Here is a 19246-nt window from a genome sequence, read left to right as displayed (position 1 = left end):
TTCCTTTATTGTTTTTCTTTCTTACTTTATCAAGCATTGTAACTTTTCCCTATTTTTCCCTCACGATTCACGTTAGTTTAACCACAATGTCACTGTCATTTTGTACGTCAGCACCTGATACTTATTTGTAACCTTTTAAATAAGCGGTTTATTAAATACAAATGAAAACTTGAAACTATTTCGACTTCCTCTCCTTTCGCTTGCTAGTCCAGTCTCTAATCCTAAGCACCCTAGATCAGTGATTCCCAACCCTGTCCTGGAGGAACACCAGGCCAATCGGGTTTTCAGGCTAGCCCTAATGAATATGCATGAGAGAGATTTGCATATGATGGAAGTGATAGGCATGCAAATTTGCTTCATGCATATTCATTAGGGCTAGCCTGAAAACCCAATTGGCCTGGTGTTCCTCCAGGACAAGGTTGGGAACCACTGCCCTAGATTACCGCAATATCATTTACCTGGGATCCTTTAAGAAGATCGCTAAGCACCCGAGACTCATCCAGAATGCTGCCGTCCGTCTCATCTATGGCCTAAAAAAGTCAGATCATATAAGCCCCGTTCTACAGAAAACTTCACTGGTTGCCGATGGAGGCAAGGGTCATCTTCAAATTTGTCTGCCTCTGCTTCAAAACCCTAACAGGCTCATCCCCAATCTACATGTCACACCACTTTGTATTCCCAAGCTCCACTCGCACACGCAACGCCTATCTCTTTGCCTTCCCCTCCCTAAAGGGCTGCATCTACAAGAGATTCCTTGAAAGAACACTGTCATTCCAAGCAAGCAAATGGAATAAATGCCTAACCACCCTCGTCTCAAACACTCCCTCCTACCAATCCTATAGGAAATCAATTAAAACTTATCTCTTTGATAAATTTCTCCGACTCCTTCTGACCTTGTTGTACCTCTGAAATACTTATTGCACCCTGACACCAATGCAATTCGAAACTATTCTCTGTAACATCGCTGTCTATGCAAAGTCTCTTCCTCTGTAAACCACTCTGAACTGTTTGTGGTACTTGCGGTATACAAAAATAAAGTTAGTATTCTTAATTTAGTAAGCACTAGAGAAACAACCCAATTAAATACCTTTGCTCTTAAAGTTTGATTTCACTTCCTGATGTTTTCTGCAGATTCCCTATGCCAGGAATCTGAATCTCTGCAGCCATCCTGTGTAAACTGAAGCAAAACTGTACAGAGGATCCCTGCTTCTTAAGAACATAAGAATAGCCTTACTGGGTTCATCAAGCCCAGTATCCCGGACTCATGGTGGCCGATCCAGGTTAGTACCTAGCCAAACCCCAAAGAGTAGCAACATTCCATGCTACCGATCCAGGGCAAGCAGAGGCTTCCCCCATGTCTTAATAACAGACTATGGACTTTTCCTCCAGGAGTTTATCAAAACCTTTATTAAAACCAGCTACACTATCCGCTTTTACCACAACTTCTGGCAATGCATTCCAGAGCTTAACTATTCTCCGAGTGAAAAAATGTTTCCGCCTATTGGTTTTAAAATTATTTCCTTGCAAGGAAATTCTTCTTCACCCAGAGAGTGGTAGAAAACTGGAACGCTCTTCCGGAGTCTGTCATAGGGGAAAACACCCTCCAGGGATTCAAGACAAAGTTAGACAAGTTCCTGCTGAACCAGAACGTATGCAATTAGGGCGCTGGTCTTTGACCAGAGGGCCGCCGCGTGAGCGGATTGCTGGGCACGATGGACCACTGGTCTGACCCAGCAGCGGCAGTTCTTATGCTCCTATGTTCAACGAGTGTCCCCCTAGTCTTTGTAATTTTTGACAGAGTAAAAAAATCGATCCACTTGTACCTGTTCTACTCCAGTCAAGATTTTGTAGACTTCAATGATATCTCCCCTCAGCCTTCTCTTTTCCAAGCTGAAGAGCCCTAACCTTTTTAGTCTTTCCTCATACAAGAGGAATTCAATCACCTTTATCATCTTGGTCGCTCTTCTTTGAATCTTTTCTAGCGCCACTATATCTTGAGATAAGGAGACCAGAATTGAACGCAATACTCCAGGTGAGGTCGCACCATGGAGTGATACAGAGGCATTATAATATCTTTAGTTTTGTTAACCATCTGTTAAAAAATAATTCCTAGCATCTTGTTGGCTTTTTTGGCCACAACCACACATTGGGCAGAAGGTTTCATCTACAATGACACCTAGATCCCTTTCGTGGGCGCTAACCCCCAAGCTGGACCCTAGCATCCGGTAACTTTGATTTGGGTTATTCTTTCCAATATGCATCACTTTGCATTTGTCCAACATTAAATTTCATCTTCCACTTAGACGCCCAGTCTTCCAATTTCCTAAGGACTGCCTGCAATGTTTCACAATCCGGCATGCGTTTTAACAACTTTGAACAATTTTGTGTCATCTGCAAATTTAATCACCTCACTCATCGTTCCAACTGTCTCTTTTCCAAGCTAAAAAGCCTTAACCTTTTTAGTCTTTCCTCATATGAGAGGAGTTCCCACAATGCACTGACATGCTGTGGTACAAATGCATGGTGCTTCTTAATGCTGAATTAGCACAGGAGCCTTAACCACCTGCAAAAAGGTTAGTGGCAACGGCTTTTCGGGTGCTCTGTACACACCTACAAACCATGCTTTTATGACCCATGGTAATTTCTGAATTGCTGTGATCAAAATCAGTTGTAGGCACCTACTAAGCTAATTTTGGCCATAGGCCTTAGTAAAAGGGCCCCTTAGAGTTACTTCAAGAACTTTCTAGAACTTTCCGTCAATATAAATAGTAGTACTGTATAACTATAGAGATCTTAAGCCCACCAGCTCAGCTCAGTTCTACCAGCTGCTTGTGCCTGCCTTGGCTCCCTTCTGACATCACTTCCTAGTTCTGTGGCCAGGAGAAGGAGCCGATGCTGGCGCGAGCTGCAAGTGAAAAATGCTGATCATGCCAGAATTTTATGAGGTACATGGGGGTGGAGAGGAGGAGAGGCGACCCCTGCGAAGATGGCACCTAGAATGGTCCATCCCCCTTTACTACGCCAATGCCAGGAGCCATTAATGTCAAGTTAAATAGCATTGAATAGCGATAGTATGTGTGCATTTGACACCTAATAGTAGATGCCAAGCTATAGAATGAGGGTGTTTATGAGCATTTTTTTTTTTTTATTGAGGGTGCCCTCTTTGGAACAGAAAAATATAAAAATTTTCTGGTTGCCTATCCCTGTCTCCCATTTCTGTTGTTTCGGGAGACTGGAGTACTTGTGTTGTTGGTTCTGGAACTGACTGAATGCTTTGCAGTTAGGGTTACCAGGTTTTCCGTTCCACCCATCCCCGCCCTGTCATGCCTTCATCGCATCACTTACAAAACACTTCTGTTAACATTTAAAACCATTCGAATGAACAATACAAAAAACCCAAAATGGAGACTGCAATAGGCAAACACGAAAAAAAGTTTCCTCTAACCCCAAAAATAGGGAAAAGGACCGAACCGACAAACAGCCTAAAACTAATAATTAGTGGTGTGAATGGAGAACCCTCAGTTCCTAAAGCACCAGCTGCCACAATCAAAACCCAGGACGGGTATTACTTGTGAAACATCCCTGGGTTTCCAACCTAAATTTACTAGTGCACAAATGTGCTCAAAGTAAAAAATAAAGTGAAATAATGAGTGAAAGATCATAAGGCTGTAAATTGGTTCGGGTGTCTCTATCCCTCTTCCTAGGGTGAGGAGCAGCCAAAGTCACCCGTGCTGGCTCAAACACTAACAAAATCAAAAAGCAAAAATACTTAGCTTCTTCCAGTGAAATCTGGAGGACAGAAGAACCAGCTAAGAATCAACCCGTCCAACAGGGCTCCGTTTCGAGGGGAGACCACCCCTCTTCTTCAGGAACTAGCTGGATAGTGCGATTGTGCTCTCAAATGCCAGCCGAAGAGTAGAAAGTCCGGAATGAAAAAGGCCCGGGTGACTTTGGCAGGTGAGGAGGGTTGTCCTTTCAGCTTAAGTTTTAACAATGAAGTATTGATACAAACTAATTCTTCCCATTGCAGTTGTATGCAAAAATGCAAACTTTCCTCTCAGGATTTTTGCATGGAACCTTTTATGCTTACAATCCAGTATTAAAAAACAAACTAGTAAAGGAACAGTACAGCTACTTCAAAAATCTTTTAACCTTAGGTGGTGCTCAGATTCCGAGATGGAAGTAAAGAACTCAATCTGGGTACTAACAGGAAACGGAAAATTCATTGATTCAAATCAGGACAAGCTTTGAATACAAGTTTGCAAGTAGCGGGTTCTCTGAGGAAGCCAGGGCGGCGAAACACGTCAGGACCCAGCAAAACCAACGCTTTCTGTATTCTTCAGCTAAGTCTTCTTTTTTGAAGTTTACTCATTTTGAAGTTTATCCACATTGAAGTTACTCAAAGATTGGACAATATTTTGCAATTTCATGGATTAGTGAACATTATGAGTTAATTCTCAATAAGCACTTTAAAACATCTTTTCCATACGGTACAATGATAGATACCATAAGAGTCTCTTTAGGGGTTTAGTCCCCAGATTGAGTTCTTTACTTCCATCTCGGAATCTGAGCACCACCTAAGGTTAAAAGATTTTTGAAGTAGCTGTACTGTTCCTTTACTAGTTTGTTTTTTGATATGGCTATTTAGGAACATTTTTGTCTTTCTTGAATTCACCCAGTCGTTTATATTACAATCCAGTATTTTCAAGTTTGATCACTATCTTAGTTCATTGTCTTGGAGCACAGAGCCTGGGACCAACATGATTGAATAATGACCAGACAACAAAAAGGTAGAAAAAATAATTTTATTTTCTGCTTTGTGATTACAATATGTCAGATTTGAAATGTGTATCCTGCCAGAGCTGGTGTTAGACAGCAGCATACATAGTAGATGACGGCAGATAAAGACCCGAATGGTCCATCCAGTCTGCCCAACCTGATTCAATTTAAATTTTTTTTTTTTTCTTCTTCTTAGCTATTTCTGGGCGAGAATCCAAAGCTTTACCCGGTACTGTGCTTGGGTTCCAACTGCCAAAATCTCTGTTAAGACTTACTCCAGCCCATCCTCCTCCAAACAGCCATACACAGACACAGACCGTGCAAGTCTGCCCAGTAACTGGCCTAGTTCAATCTTTAATATTATTTTCTGATTCTAAATCTTCTGTGTTCATCCCACGCTTCTTTGAACTCAGTCACAGTTTTACTCTCCACCACCTCTCTCGGGAGCGCATTCCAGGCATCCACCACCCTCTCCGTAAAGTAGAATTTCCTAACATTGCCCCTGAATCTACCACCCCTCAACCTCAAATTATGTCCTCTGGTTTTACCATTTTCCTTTCTCTGGAAAAGATTTTGTTCTACGTTAATACCCTTCAAGTATTTGAAGCAGCTGTGAACTAGAACCTAAAGGAGAGAAGAAAAGTCTCTTTTATTTATTTTGTTTACATCACAGAACTGGCGTAGGGTTGGAGAGGTTGTAACCCTAGACTTCTACTAAGACTAAGGGATCCTAAATCGGTTAGCGTACCTTAATAAAAGGATCCCCAAGTATCTTAATAAAAATGTGGCCCGCGACTTAGTGTTTTTTTCAGATTTCGGCCCTTTGTGTGATTGAGTTTGACACCCCTGATTTAGAGTCTGTAGAAAAACAAAGGACAAATTTCAAGCCATATGTTATGCATGACACCTAATAATTAGATCAGCAAATGAATAAGAGCTCATGCAAGTAGTGTGCAAACCGTGTTCAAACTCAATTTTTAGAGCCACTGAATAATAGGAGTGGAATGAGCAGATGTTCTGGCATGTCAAAGTTGGCACCAAATGTACCAAATGGTGTTTTGAAAACAGAATGATTGATGCCCTGTCAAAATTGGCAGTCATTACTCTTTTGCAGTACATTTTCTGTCACCTTTGCTGCAGCTTAGAAGGTTTCGTTGAAAACACAAAGAAAAATAATATTTTACTGCTTACAGTATTAGTGTGAGGTGTTAGATACATAAATATCACCAACGTACACTATTTAAACACAAACAGAGAAACGTAACATATCATGGTAGACAGAGACTGCAAAGCCCATCTACTCTGTGCATTTTTTTCTTCATTATTTAAACTCTAGATTTTGCTTTCCAGCACTTAAGGATCCTTGAGTCCAGCCAGGTATTTCACATTTTGAGCTACATTTACTTAAAAAGCACAATTACATTATCACTCTAGTATGAATTAATGAGTCTTGTATACCTCGGGCCTAATTTTCAGAGGTCTAATTTTAATAATGATGTGTACTAATGGCATTAGCACTTTTACATAGTAAATGTCAGCAGATAAAGACCTGAACTGTCCATCCAGTCTGACCATTAGTTGCACATATTATAAATTTATGGTTTAATTAAATTGTCTTTTTCTTTGAAATTTCTGGGCCGTAGACCCGGTACCTTCCTTCGGTTCCAACTACTGGAGTTGCCATCGAAGCTTAATCTAGCCTATCCCACCATCTCATCGTTAGGGGATATATATACCATAAACTCTGCCCAGCAACTTCCTCATGTTCCAAGTTGATGGAGTTCCCATCGATGCACTCCCTAGTCCATCCTACACCGAATTGCCATACAAGGGTCACAGAGTGTGCAAGTCTGCCCAGTATCGGCCTTAGTTCTTCACTTTATACCATTTAATTTCTAATTAGAGATCCTCTGTGTTCATTTTTGAATTCCGTTTCCACAACTCCCTCGGAAGGACATTCCAGGTATTCACCACCCTCTCTGTGAAAAAGAATTTACTAACATTACTCCTACATCTATCTCCCAGCAACCTCAATTTATGGCCTCCAGTTTTACCATTTTCCCTTTTCTGGAAAAGATTTGGTTGCATATTAATGCTTTTCAAGTATTTATCTATCTGTATCATATCTCCCCTGCCCCTCCTCTCCTCCAGAATAAGAACAGCTTTACTGGGTCAGACCAAAGGTCCATCAAGCCCAGTAGCCCGTTCTCACGGTGGTCAATCCAGGTCACAAGTACCTGGCCAAATCCCGAATAGTAGCACATTCCATGCTACCGATCCAGATCTTCCAGCAAAGGGGAAATACGAAGAGGGGCTGGCCAGGGAGACGAAAAACTTCAAGGCATTCTTCAGTTACGTTAAGGGAAAGCGACCAGCGAGAGAGGAGGTGGGGCCGTTGGACGATGGGGACAGGAAGGGAGTGATTAAGGAGGATAAAGAGGTAGCTGAGAGGTTGAACACGTTCTTCTCGTCGGTTTTCACGAGCGAAGACACAACTAATATACCGGACTCAGAGGAGCTCATGAGTGGGGAACAGGCTGAAAAATTAGAGCACATAGAGGTAAGTAAGGAGGATGTCCTCAAACAGATAGACAGATTAAAATGTGGCAAATCACCGGGCCCGGACGGGATCCACCCAAGGGTTCTGAAGGAACTAAGACAGGAAATAGCGGGCACAATCCAACATGTTTGCAACCTATCCTTGAAAACTGGTGAGGTACCAGAGGACTGGAAAGTGGCAAATGTCACACCTATCTTCAAAAAGGGATCGAGGGGTGACCCCGGGAACTACAGGCCGGTGAGCCTGACTTCAATTATAGGGAAAGATGGTGGAAGCTATGATCAAGGACGGCATTTGCGAGCACATCGAGAGGAATGGCCTACTGAGAACAAGCCAGCACGGATTCTGCAAGGGAAGATCATGCCTAACGAACCTTCTGTACTTCTTTGAGGGAATAAGCAGTCGGGTGGACAATGGGGAGCCCATAGACATCATTTATCTCGATTTTCAAAAGGCTTTCGACAAGGTGCCACATGAAAGGCTACTTAAGAAGCTGTGGAGCCACGGGGTGGGAGGGGATGTGCACAGATGGATCAAGCACTGGTTGTCAGGTAGACTGCAGAGGGTCGGAGTAAAGGGTCAATATTCTGACTGGCGGGGAGTCACGAGCGGTGTGCCACAGGGATCGGTGCTGGGGCCGTTACTCTTTAATATATTCATCAATGACCTGGAAAGGGAGGTAAAGTGTGAGGTTATAAAATTCGCAGACGATACCAAACTGTGCGGCAGAGTTAGGACCAGGGAGGAGTGTGAGGACCTGCAAAGGGACCTGGACAAGCTGGAAGACTGGGCAAACAAATGGCAAATGCGCTTCAACGTGGACAAATGCAAGGTCATGCATATAGGGAAAAAGAACCCGTTGTTCAGCTACAAATTGGGGGGGGTATTGTTGGGAGACAGCAGACTCGAGAGAGACTTGGGTGTGCTGGTGGATGCATCACTGAAGCCATCTGCACAGTGTGCGGCAGCCTCGAAAAAAGCCAACAGGATGCTGGGCATCATAAAGAAGGGCATAACAACCAGAACACAGGAAGTCATCATGCCACTGTATCGAGCGATGGTGCGCCCACATCTGGAATACTGCGTTCAGTATTGGTCGCTGCACCTCAAGAAGGACATGGCGGTACTTGAAAGAGTCCAAAGGAGAGCAACGAGAATGGTAAGAGGGCTGGAACACTGCCCATACGCCGAGAGGCTGGATAGGCTGGGGCTCTTCTCTCTGGAGAAAAAGAGGCTCAGGGGAGATATGATAGAAACCTTCAAGATCATGAGGGGCATAGAGAGGGTGGATAGGGACAGATTCTTCAGACTGAAGGGGACAGCTAATACGAGGGGGCATTCTGAGAAACTGAAGGGAGATAGGTTCAAAACAAACGCAAGGAAGTTTTTTTTTCACCCAGAGGGTCGTGGACACTTGGAATGCATTACCGGAGGAAGTGATCAGGCAGAGTACGGTCCAGGGATTCAAACAGGGATTGGACGGATTCCTGAGGGATAAAGGGATCATGGATACTGAAGGAGGAGCTGGGATGTAACACAAGTATAGAAAGTTAACCAGGTAATGAGTAAAAACCAACCAGGTCGTGCATGTGAAAGACCGGAGGGCTAGGGCTTCGATAGGAAGGCAGGACTTAAATGGGAAGCCAAGGTGGCAAGGGAGCCCCTTCTGATGATTCTGACAGGTCCGTGACCTGTTTGGGCCGCCGCGGGAGCGGACTGCTGGGCAGGATGGACCTGTGGTCTGACCCGGCGGAGGCACTGCTTATGTTCTTATGTTCTCATATGCCTCTTGGCACAAACCCTTTACCATTTTTGTCACCTTCCTCTGGGCCGCTTCAAGCTTTCTTATATCCTTCGCCAGATACGGTCTCCAAAACTGAACACACCAATGACATGTACAGGGGCATCAACACCTTTCTTCTTCTGCTGCTTACTTCTCTTTTTACACAGCCTAGCATCCTCCTGGCTAGTCGCTGCCTTATCACTCTGTTTTGTCGCCTTCAGATCCTCAGACACTATCACCCCAAGGTCGCTCTACCCATCCGTGCTTATTAAATATCCAACCTTGCCTCCACTACCTACATTGTGAGGCTAGTGCATGTAGTCACCAATATTTCTCTGCAGAAATATTTTCTGATGTTATAGCAGTGTGTATTCTATTTCTGCCTCATAACATGAGCTCTTGGCTTAGAATTTCCTTATCACTAGAAACTTCTTGCCTCATGTGCATAATTTATTCCACTGAATGTCTTTATTACATATGCTATTCTCATAACATAAATCCATGCCTTTCTAAATGGCTAGCTAAAGCAATCAGCATCCAAAGGAAGACTCCCTTAAATAATTTCCAACTATTCATTGCAAATAAATAAAAACAGTTCCTATAGTAGCTGAAATAAGAGTTCTGCCAGACAGGATCAGGACGCTTGAATTACAAATATAAATACAATTCATAAATATACATAGAAACAGAGTATGACGGCAGAAAAGGGCCGACGGCCCAACAAGTCTGCCCACTCAAGAACCCTCCCTCCTCCCGGAATCCATCTTTTAAGCATTCCTCTGGAGCGACCCTACCTGTTTGTCCCATCGTCCCTTGAAGTCGAGCGTGGTTCTGGCCTCGACTACCTGACATGCACAATGGAGAGGACATAACATCATATCATTCTTCTCCCTCTTATTACCTTTTGTATACAAAGTTAAGTTTCATCTTGGAATTATACCATCTGTCTAAGATATATTCACAACATCTGTCTAAGATATATTCACAGAGACACAGAAGATTGGATAACATCTTAGGTGGCCATGACTTATTTATAAAAAATATATATATTTTTGTAAATATTTAGAGGTCAATATTCTGCTGCACAGGTGGAGTTTTATTTTAGAACTGGGCACCTAGTATAGAAACATAGAAACATGACGGCAGAAAGAGGCCCAATGGCCCATCCAGTCAACCAATCTATCTCTTCCTAACAGATCCTACATGTTTGTCCCACGCTTTCTTGAATTCAGACACAGTCTTTGTCTCTATCACCTCTACCAGGAGATTATTCCATTTCTGTAAAAAAGTATTTCCTTAGATTATTCCTAATCCTATCTAAGAGGCACGCACGCACAGCAAGGAGATGAGGGGGCAGACGGAGAGGAGGAAGAGTGTTGTGCCCTTAGGAAGATGGCACCCAGGGCGGACTGCCCCCCTAGCCCCCCCCTTACTATGCCACTGAACTCCACATCCCTAGTGAATGATTAGAAATAAGTACCCCCTTAGAGGCGAGAAGCCCAGATGAGGAAAACAAGTCATGAACCATTCCCACAACCATATGTGAAAGCCTGGCTGGCTCAAGGGTTGAGTGCTGGGTTAGTAACAGGAGGTTGAGGGTTCAAATCTTAGTCTGTTATTGAGAAAGACATGGGGGAAGCCATGGCTTGCCCTGGATCGGTAGCATGGAATATTTCTATCCCTTTGGTTTTGGCCAGTGACAGGTCAAAAGCGCGCAAGACAATCACGTGCAGACAAAAACATGCAGACAACTCAGCACAATGACAATGGCGCTCACAGACAATTGCGCTAAAAACAATTGCGTGCAACTATATCTCCACGCAAGACAATTGAGCGCAGCGACAACTGAGCGCGAGACAATTTAGCGCAAGATAACTGAGCGCAATGACAATTCAGCGCATTCAGCGCGCCCCTAGATGGTGCTTGGAGAACGAAGGACACGCGCATGTACAGCACGTTCACACGTGATAACGTTAACACGTTTTCAGTATGATTCCCTTGACTCTTTGCGTTTTCAATATAAGTCACGTGAATGCATTTTTCGTTACTATGGTTATGTTTCCCCATTATATATGTCCTCCGAACAGCCCGCCTTCCTTTCGCTGCCTGACCGTGTCCGTTATAGGTGTCTATGAACCGTTTTGGCCAGGTACTAGTGACCTGGATTGGCCACCATGAGAACAGGCTACTGGTCTTGATGGACCATTGGTCTGACCCAGTAGGGCTAAACTTATGTTCTTACATGAGTCAAGTATAGGACAATCAAGCCATTGTAACATCACTGCTGAGGATGGCTCTGAGGCACTGTGGAATGAGGCATTATGACATCATAATCTCAGTTCTGGACTGTTGCTCTCATTGGGGTTCCGGAATCTTGCTATTCTTTGAGATGCTGGAATGTTGCTACTTCTTGGGTTTTGGCCAAGTACTAGGGACTTGGATTGGCCACCGTGAGAACAGGCTACTGGGCTCGATGGACCATTGGTCTGACCCAGTAAGGCAATTCTTATGTTCTTATTCATAGAAACATAGAAAGATGACGGCAGATAAGGGCCATAGCCCATCAAGTCTGCCCACACCATTTACCCACCCTCTTAAGTCTACTGACCCCTAAAGTACAATAATTATACTGTCACTCTACTGACCCGCTCATTCAAGTCCTAGTGACCCTATCCCTTGGCATGACCTCAAGCCTGAGAAAAAAAACATCAGATGAAATGTAATATTAACTGACACCAGAATAGTAAGAACATAAGAAGTTGCCTCCGCTGGGGCAGACCAGAGGTCCATCTCGCCCAGCGGTCCGCTCCCGCGGCGGCCCATCAGGCCCACTGCCTGAGCGGTGGTCTCTGACTAATTTTATAATTTACCTCTAATCCTATCCCTATAACCTTACCTCTACTCTTATCTGTACCCCTCTATCCCTTTGTCCTCCAGGTACCTATCCAAACTTTCTTTGAAGCCCTGTAGCGTGCTCCTGCTTATCACATCCTCCGGTAGCGCGTTCCATGTATCCACCACCCTCTGAGTGAAAAAGAACTTCCTGGCGTTTGTTCTAAACCTCTCCCCTCTCAATTTCTCTGAGTGCCCCCTTGTACCTGTGGTTCCCCTTAGTTTGAAAAATCTGTCCCTATCCACTTTTTCTATGCCCTTCATGATCTTGAAGGTTTCTATCATGTCCCCTCTAAGTCGTCGCTTTTCCAGCGAGAAAAGCCCCAGCTTTTTCAGTCTGTCAGTATATGAGATGTCCCCCATACCCTTTATTAGCTTAGTTGCTCTTCTCTGGACTCTCTCAAGTACTGCCATGTCCTTCTTGAGGTACGGCGACCAGTACTAAAAAAAATGTCAGTTCAACAGCATAGATTAAAGCTTTTCATGCCTCAGCATAAGAAATCATAATTAAACTGTTACAGACTATATTAATTTGCAGCCTAGGGCCTTGCTGCCCTGGGTAGGCCCACTCACCATCGGAAGCTAAGCAGGGTTGGGCCTAGCAAGTACTTGGATGGGAGACCACTTGGGAATAGCAGGTGCCATAGGCTGAGGAAGCAGCAACATAGTGGAGCCACATACTGTACAGGAGAAAGCAATGGCAAACCACTCCTGTAGTCTGCCATTAACATCACAGGGTGGATTCCTCACTGTGTGTGTTGCCAGGGGTCAGTAGCCAACTCAATGGCATAATCCATCCATCCAAATTAATTTGCAGTATTACTAGCATCCATATGTATAAGAGTTTCTTGTTCTATGAGAAATTCATCCAGGTCACTCAGATTAAGAGATGCTTTTCTTTTATGATATACAACTTTCATCCTGGCTGGTGCTAACAAGCCATAACAGACCGCTGACGCTTTCAGTCTAGGCCGTAGTACTAAAAATTGATGTCGCTTTTCCACCGTATCTTAAGTGAAATCAGGAGACATGTAAATTACTTGACCTCTCCAGTGGATTTTGTGTAATTCTTTCATTTTGGCCAAGATCGCTTTTATCTGTGGATATCGAAAGATATTTAACACTATTCTACATGGATGTTGGATCACCGCTGGGATCCCGCACCAGCACATGGTGAATGCGCTCTATTTCAAATAGCCTGTCAAAGGATAAATTCAAAACTTTATGTATCCGAGATTCAAAAAATTGGATTAGGTGATCTCCTTCAGATTTCTCATACAATCCTGTGATGCGGAGATTATTTCTCCGGGTGCAATTGCTATAATCTTCCAGGAGAGATTCAAGGTGGCCTATAGCCTCGAGATCCATGCATTGCTGAGCAGTGATTTTGTCTAATGCCTTATATTTCTGTTCCAGAGTCCCAAACCTGGTGTCTACTGCAACCATCTTTGCGGTAAAATGAGAGATTTCAGTCTTTATTTCTTTAATGTCTGCTTTATTTTCCAATAGGAGCACAGATATTTGTCTAAATTGTTTGGCTACCTAAGCCATATTGTCGTCAGGATTAATAGTCTGTTGTTTATTTGAGAGCGATGGAGGGTTTTGTTTGGGTTGCTTAGTGATAAGATTTAGTCCAAAAGCAACTTCAATTTTATCTGTTTTATGTTGCGGCATCTCTCTTGGATGTTATGAAGGCTTTTACTGGTATAGGACAGTTAATAATTAAGGAAAAATGGCTGTGAGAAAGGAGTTGACATGTTATCCCTCCATCTTATTTGAGCTCCCTAGCGTCAACCCATATATAACATTTTTATATCAGAAGTTGAATTTAATCGCAATATGCTGAGAAACCATTTGGATGATAAATATCCTTTTATAGAATAATGCTTATGTTGTCAGATTTCATTTGATAACAGTAGCAGAATTGATGAGCCAAATGTTATTATAATGTGAAATCATTGTACTGAATTATTTTATTTTCAATCTTCTCCAAAAGTTGGCATGGCCATTTCCAAAACAGAAAACCCTCAAATCTAATGAAAGATATTAAAAATTGTAACTTTATGACTGATATTTCCTTATAAGTCATATTTGATCAAAAAACCTCTGAAAACCTGTGTTTAGTATTCCGAGAGGAGCCCTCTGACAGATTTTGAACGTTTATGCCACATTTGCCTAACTGAATTGGACGTGTATCCCATTGGCCTTGAGTGATAAATGGATAAACATGCAGATTCTCAATTTCTCTCTTTTGATCTGTACATAAGAATGCAAATCAATATTCCCATCCATCACATTTTGAGAAATTTCTTTTTATAGTGTATTGTAAACTGCTTTGGGTGAACCTCTTCATGAAAAACGTGGTTACCGCCCCCCCTCCCCTTTTAGAAAACTGCAAAAGCGGATTTTTAGCATAGGCTGGCACACAGAATGTTCTGCGCTGCTCCTGACAATCATAGAGCAGTGCAGAGCGTTTAGCGCGCAGCCCTGTGCTAAAAACCGCTTAATAAATAAAAATAAATTGGTGTTTTAATTGAAAATATAATTTTTAAAAAGTTGAATACTAATTGAAGTTGAACGCAGAATTCAGCACGGTACCTACCAATGCCCAAGTAAATGCAAATTGGTGTTCAATTAAAACACTAATTTATTTGGATTTATTAAGCGTTTTTTCATGAAGAGATTCACCCAAAGCAGTTTATAATACACTGAATATTAATCAGCAAACACACTATTAAAATAAATTTCTCAAAATGTGATGGCTCAAAAGAGAGAAATTGAGAATCTGCATGTTTATCCATTTATCACTCAAGGCCAATGGGATACACGTCCAATTCAGTTAGGCAAATGAGGCAGAATCGTTCAAAATCTGTCAGAGGACTCCTCTCGGAATACTAAACACAGGCCTTCAGAGGTTTTTTGATCAAATATGACTTATAAGGAAATATCAGTCATAAAGTTACAATGTTTAATATCTTTCATTAGATTTGAGGGTTTTCTGTTTTGGAAATGGCCATGCCAACTTTTGGAGAAGATTGAAAATAAAATAATTCAGTACAATGATTTCACATTATAATAACATTTGGCTCATCAATTCTGCTACTGTTATCAAATGAAATCTGACAACATAAGCATTATTCTATAAAAGGATTATATTTATCATCCTAATGATAGGAAAAATATAGACTAATATATTGAAGCCTAACATTATGACACAAGCTGGCAGTTAAGTCAAGTAAGGCGCTGGTAGGCGTCATTCCGGAAACGGCACCTAGTGGTTAATTGACAATCACACCAAATCACAACCACACCAAATACCATTCGTTCGGATTTCCCCGGACATGTCCTCCTTTTCGAGGACATGTCCGGGGGTCCGGATGGCTTTTCAAAACCCGGCACTTTGAAAAGCCTTCTCTAAATTGTATCAGGCAGGAAGAAATCCGCACATGCACGGATGCCATGCGATGACATCAGGTTCACGTGCGTGTGATGTCATCGTGTGGCATCTGCCCTTGCGCAGATTTCCCCTGTCCGACGAGAGCAGGCAGTGGGGTCAGGGCGGGGCTAGGGTGGGATTAGGGGCGGTACTGGGGCGTAACGGGGCAGGGATGGGTGGAACTGGGTGGACCTGGGGGCGGGTCTAGGAATCCAGATTTTACTATAGTAAAATATAGCAACCCTACACCAAAATGGCACCTCGGAGATAGGCACCATTTATAGAATCTGCCCTTTCCTTTATAAAGTGTTAACCCAAGAGGCGTGTACAGGAAGAATGAAAGAAAAAGAAAGCTGGTGTGGAATTTGAGAGAAAGTGTTAAATTATTATGTTAGAAAATGCAGAGAAAATAGGAGAAATGCCTGTCCTTATCGGCTTGGAATGGAACCTATGGGGCTCATTTTCAAAAACGATACACATCCAAAAGATGGCATAAACTGGCAATTGGACATCTTTCTCCAGTGCGTCTAAATCTTATGGGGGCATGTTAGAGGTGTGTCTTGGGCAGGTTTAGGGTGGGATTAGGACTTGGACATTCTGCAGGGATAATCAAACCTTTAGCAAAACGTCCAGAGCATCATTTAGATGTTTGGAGCTAAATACGTTTTAAAAATGAATAAGCGTCCAAAAGGTGCCCAAACTGATCAGATAACCACTGTGGAAACCCCCCCCCCCAGTACATTCCAATCTGTTTTACAACTTCAGATGGTCACGCAGATAGCCGAGTAGAGCAGTGCAAAGCAGAAGGACACTCTAGAGCAGCGATTCCCAACCCTGCCCTGGAGGACCACCAGGCCAATCAGATTTTCAGGCTAGCCCTAATGAATATGCATGGAGCAGATTTGCATGCCTGTCACTTCCATTATATGCAAATCTCTCTCATGCATTTTCATTAGAGCTAGTCATTTTGACATGGACATTTTGAAAATGGACATTTTCTCTACTGGATTTATGGATGTCTTTCCCAAAACATCCAAACTCAGACTTAGATGTCCTATCGAAAGTACCCCTCCATGTTTGTTTTCCTCTCTTAAGAACATAAGAACATAAGCAGTGCCTCTGCCGGGTCAGACCAGAGGTCCATCCCGCCCAGCAGTCCGCCCCCGCGGCGGCCCAACAGGTCATGACCTGCCTTAATCACCAGAAGGGGCCCCCTTGCCCCCTAGGTTTGTCATCGAAGTCCTATCTTCCCATCAATGTCCTAACCCTCTGGCCTTGCACCTGCACGACCTGGTGAGCTGTCTATACTTATGCAACACCCCAGCACCTCCCTCAGTACCCCACAATCCCCTTTTCCCTCAGGAATCTGTCCAATCCCTGTTTGAATCCCTGTACTGTACTCTGCCAGATCACTTCCTCCGGGAGCGCATTCCATTTGTCCACGATCCTTTGGGTGAAGAAAAACTTCCTTGCATTTGATTTGAACCTATCTCCCTTCAGTTTCTCTGAGTGCCCCCTCGTACCTGTCGTCCCTTTTAGTCTGAAGAACCTGTCCCTGTCCACCCTCTCTATGCCCCTAAGTATTTTGAAGGTCTCTATCATATCCCCCCTGAGCCTCCTCTTTTCCAGAGAGAAGAGCCCCAGTTTATCCAGCCTCTCGGCATATGGGCAGTTTTCCAGCCCTCTTACCAGTTTCGTTGCCCTCCTTTGGACTCTCTCAAGAACTGCCATGTCCTTCTTGAGGTGCGGCGACCAATATTGAACGCAGTATTCCAGATGTGGGCGCACCATCGCTCGATACAGCGGCATGATGAATTCCCGCGTCCTGGTTGATATGCCCCTCTTGATGATGCCCAGCATCCTGTTGGCTTTCTTCGAGGCTGCTGCACACTGTGCGGATGGTTTCATGGATGGATCCACTAGCACACCCAAGTCTCTCTCTTAAATAGAAGTCTATATTTATTGGATAAGAATTGAAGACATTTAGGGTGCCGCCCCCTTCTCCGCCCCACCCCTACCTGCTCTTTCCCCGCCCTCTATTGCTACACGCTGTCACCCTCCCGTCTATTGCTGAGTAGCGCGGATGCGGACAGGGTGATGAGACTGTTCACTGCATGTCACTATAACAGGTGAATGACCCTTCTGGCAAAGTCATATGACATTAAAACCACCCTCAAACCACTCTATACTTTCTAAAAGAAATGTGTGGTTTATTATTATGTCCAGCCAAAAGAATAATATTCTCAAAACAAACAGCAAACTTTCTTGTAAGTCCTTTAGTCAGGCTTAAGCTAGCCTTTTAAGAGTTCAGTTCTCATTGGGCTGACTTGTTCCCAGTTAGGCCCAGCAAACCCCATCCAGGGCAAGCAAACAATTCTCAAAACCAAAATATACCCCCCACATACAGTGTAAACTTCCCCTCAGGGTTTTGAGGCTGGCCAGGGCCACAGCCCTGCAAGTTTCCTGGACTATTATATTCAAATATATTTTACTGAGCTCAACAAAAGCATCAAACATAACATAAAGCAAGAATACATAAGCTCAACATTTTAAGAAACAAAACCCATCCCTACATAAACCCCACCTCAACACAACCCATCCCAAAGTAAACCCCCCCCCCCCCAGGGTCCTCCTTCCTAGCACATCTCAACCAGAAAATCATACATGAATTAGGCAAACTAGGTATAGCAAAAAAAAAAAATAAATAAAACACACCAAAATGTAAAGATTCTTCACAACTTCTTCCTGGACTATTATAAATTGTATACAGTTCTCTTCACCAGGTTCTTGCTGACATCCAATACAAAGAAACCCAATCTTGGTGAAGCAAAACAATTACTGCTACACTTCCAGTACCTGCCCTCTTTCACTAGAGGCAGATGTGTGCCGGCTCCTTAGAGCATAAGCTGCTGAGTAGCTTCCCTCATCCCCTCTCCTAGCAATGTTAGGGGAAGAGAAGACCCTCAAAATATCCCACCCGGATGATACAGCATATATCAACCCAGCCTACTTCCTCCACAGCAATTCTTATCCCAGCAGTGTTGGTAATCATGCACACAAACAGCAGAAAACAAAACCTCTCCAACAGTAGAAGTTCTTTGCTAGTGGCAACCCCCCTCCCCAAAAAACAAACAAACAAACAAACACAGCAATACTATTAGCAACCCTGAAGTCCTTTTCTCCCAAAGTTCCAATCAAGGCTCTGGTAAGCTCCACCAGAAAACAAAACTGTGTTGAGGTTTTGGAGTTCTTTTCCCTTAAGCAAAATGAAAAAAAGAACATGCCACAAAATGGCTACTTGCCCACTTTACAGCAATTATCTTCCATAGCCTCCACTGGCTCAGGCTCTGTACAGTCCATGCTTTCTCCTTCTGGTTCCAGGTCAGAAGTCCGAGAATCCCCAGCATTCACCCATTCCGTGGGGTCTCCTTACTGGGCCTGTAGCTATGACTTAAGAGCTCTTCTCAAGCACTGTTCCTCAACTGCCCTCTTTTTGTCTGTTAGGACCACACCCAAACCTAGCTGAGGTGGCAGTAGGATTTCTCTCTCTCTCTGGCTCCCCTGGTGGTTAGTGAGATTTTCCTCCTACTTGCTAAAAGGGGACTGCCTAGGCTGAGCTAGAGGATAGACAGCTTTTGAAACTTTAGGCCTGCTTTATTTGGTGGCATGGTCTCACAGATCCTTGCTTCTCCTGTGTGTCAGGGCTGACTGGAGGGTCGGAATTGTCACAGCTTGTGCCCCTTCCCTTTACCCATATCTCCTTAACATTCCCAGCACGAGCAGCAACCCCCAAGCT

The 19246-nt window shown here is 43.5% G+C and overlaps 1 protein-coding gene across 1 annotated transcript in view; it reads right to left on the bottom strand.

The window, feature by feature from the left end:
• Positions 1 to 18871, bottom strand: part of ATP10B (ATPase phospholipid transporting 10B (putative)) — a 424301-nt gene extending 405430 nt beyond the window's left edge. The window contains exon 1 of the mRNA XM_033927737.1: positions 18753 to 18871. The gene's annotated coding sequence lies outside the window, so the exon portion shown is untranslated. The remainder of the gene's footprint in view (positions 1 to 18752) is intronic.
• Between the last annotated feature and the right edge of the window lie 375 nt (positions 18872 to 19246).

This window comes from Geotrypetes seraphini, chromosome 18, assembly GCF_902459505.1.
Source record: "Geotrypetes seraphini chromosome 18, aGeoSer1.1, whole genome shotgun sequence".
Classification (NCBI taxonomy): Eukaryota; Metazoa; Chordata; class Amphibia; order Gymnophiona; family Dermophiidae; genus Geotrypetes; species Geotrypetes seraphini.
This window is presented reverse-complemented; position numbering and strand designations above follow the sequence as displayed.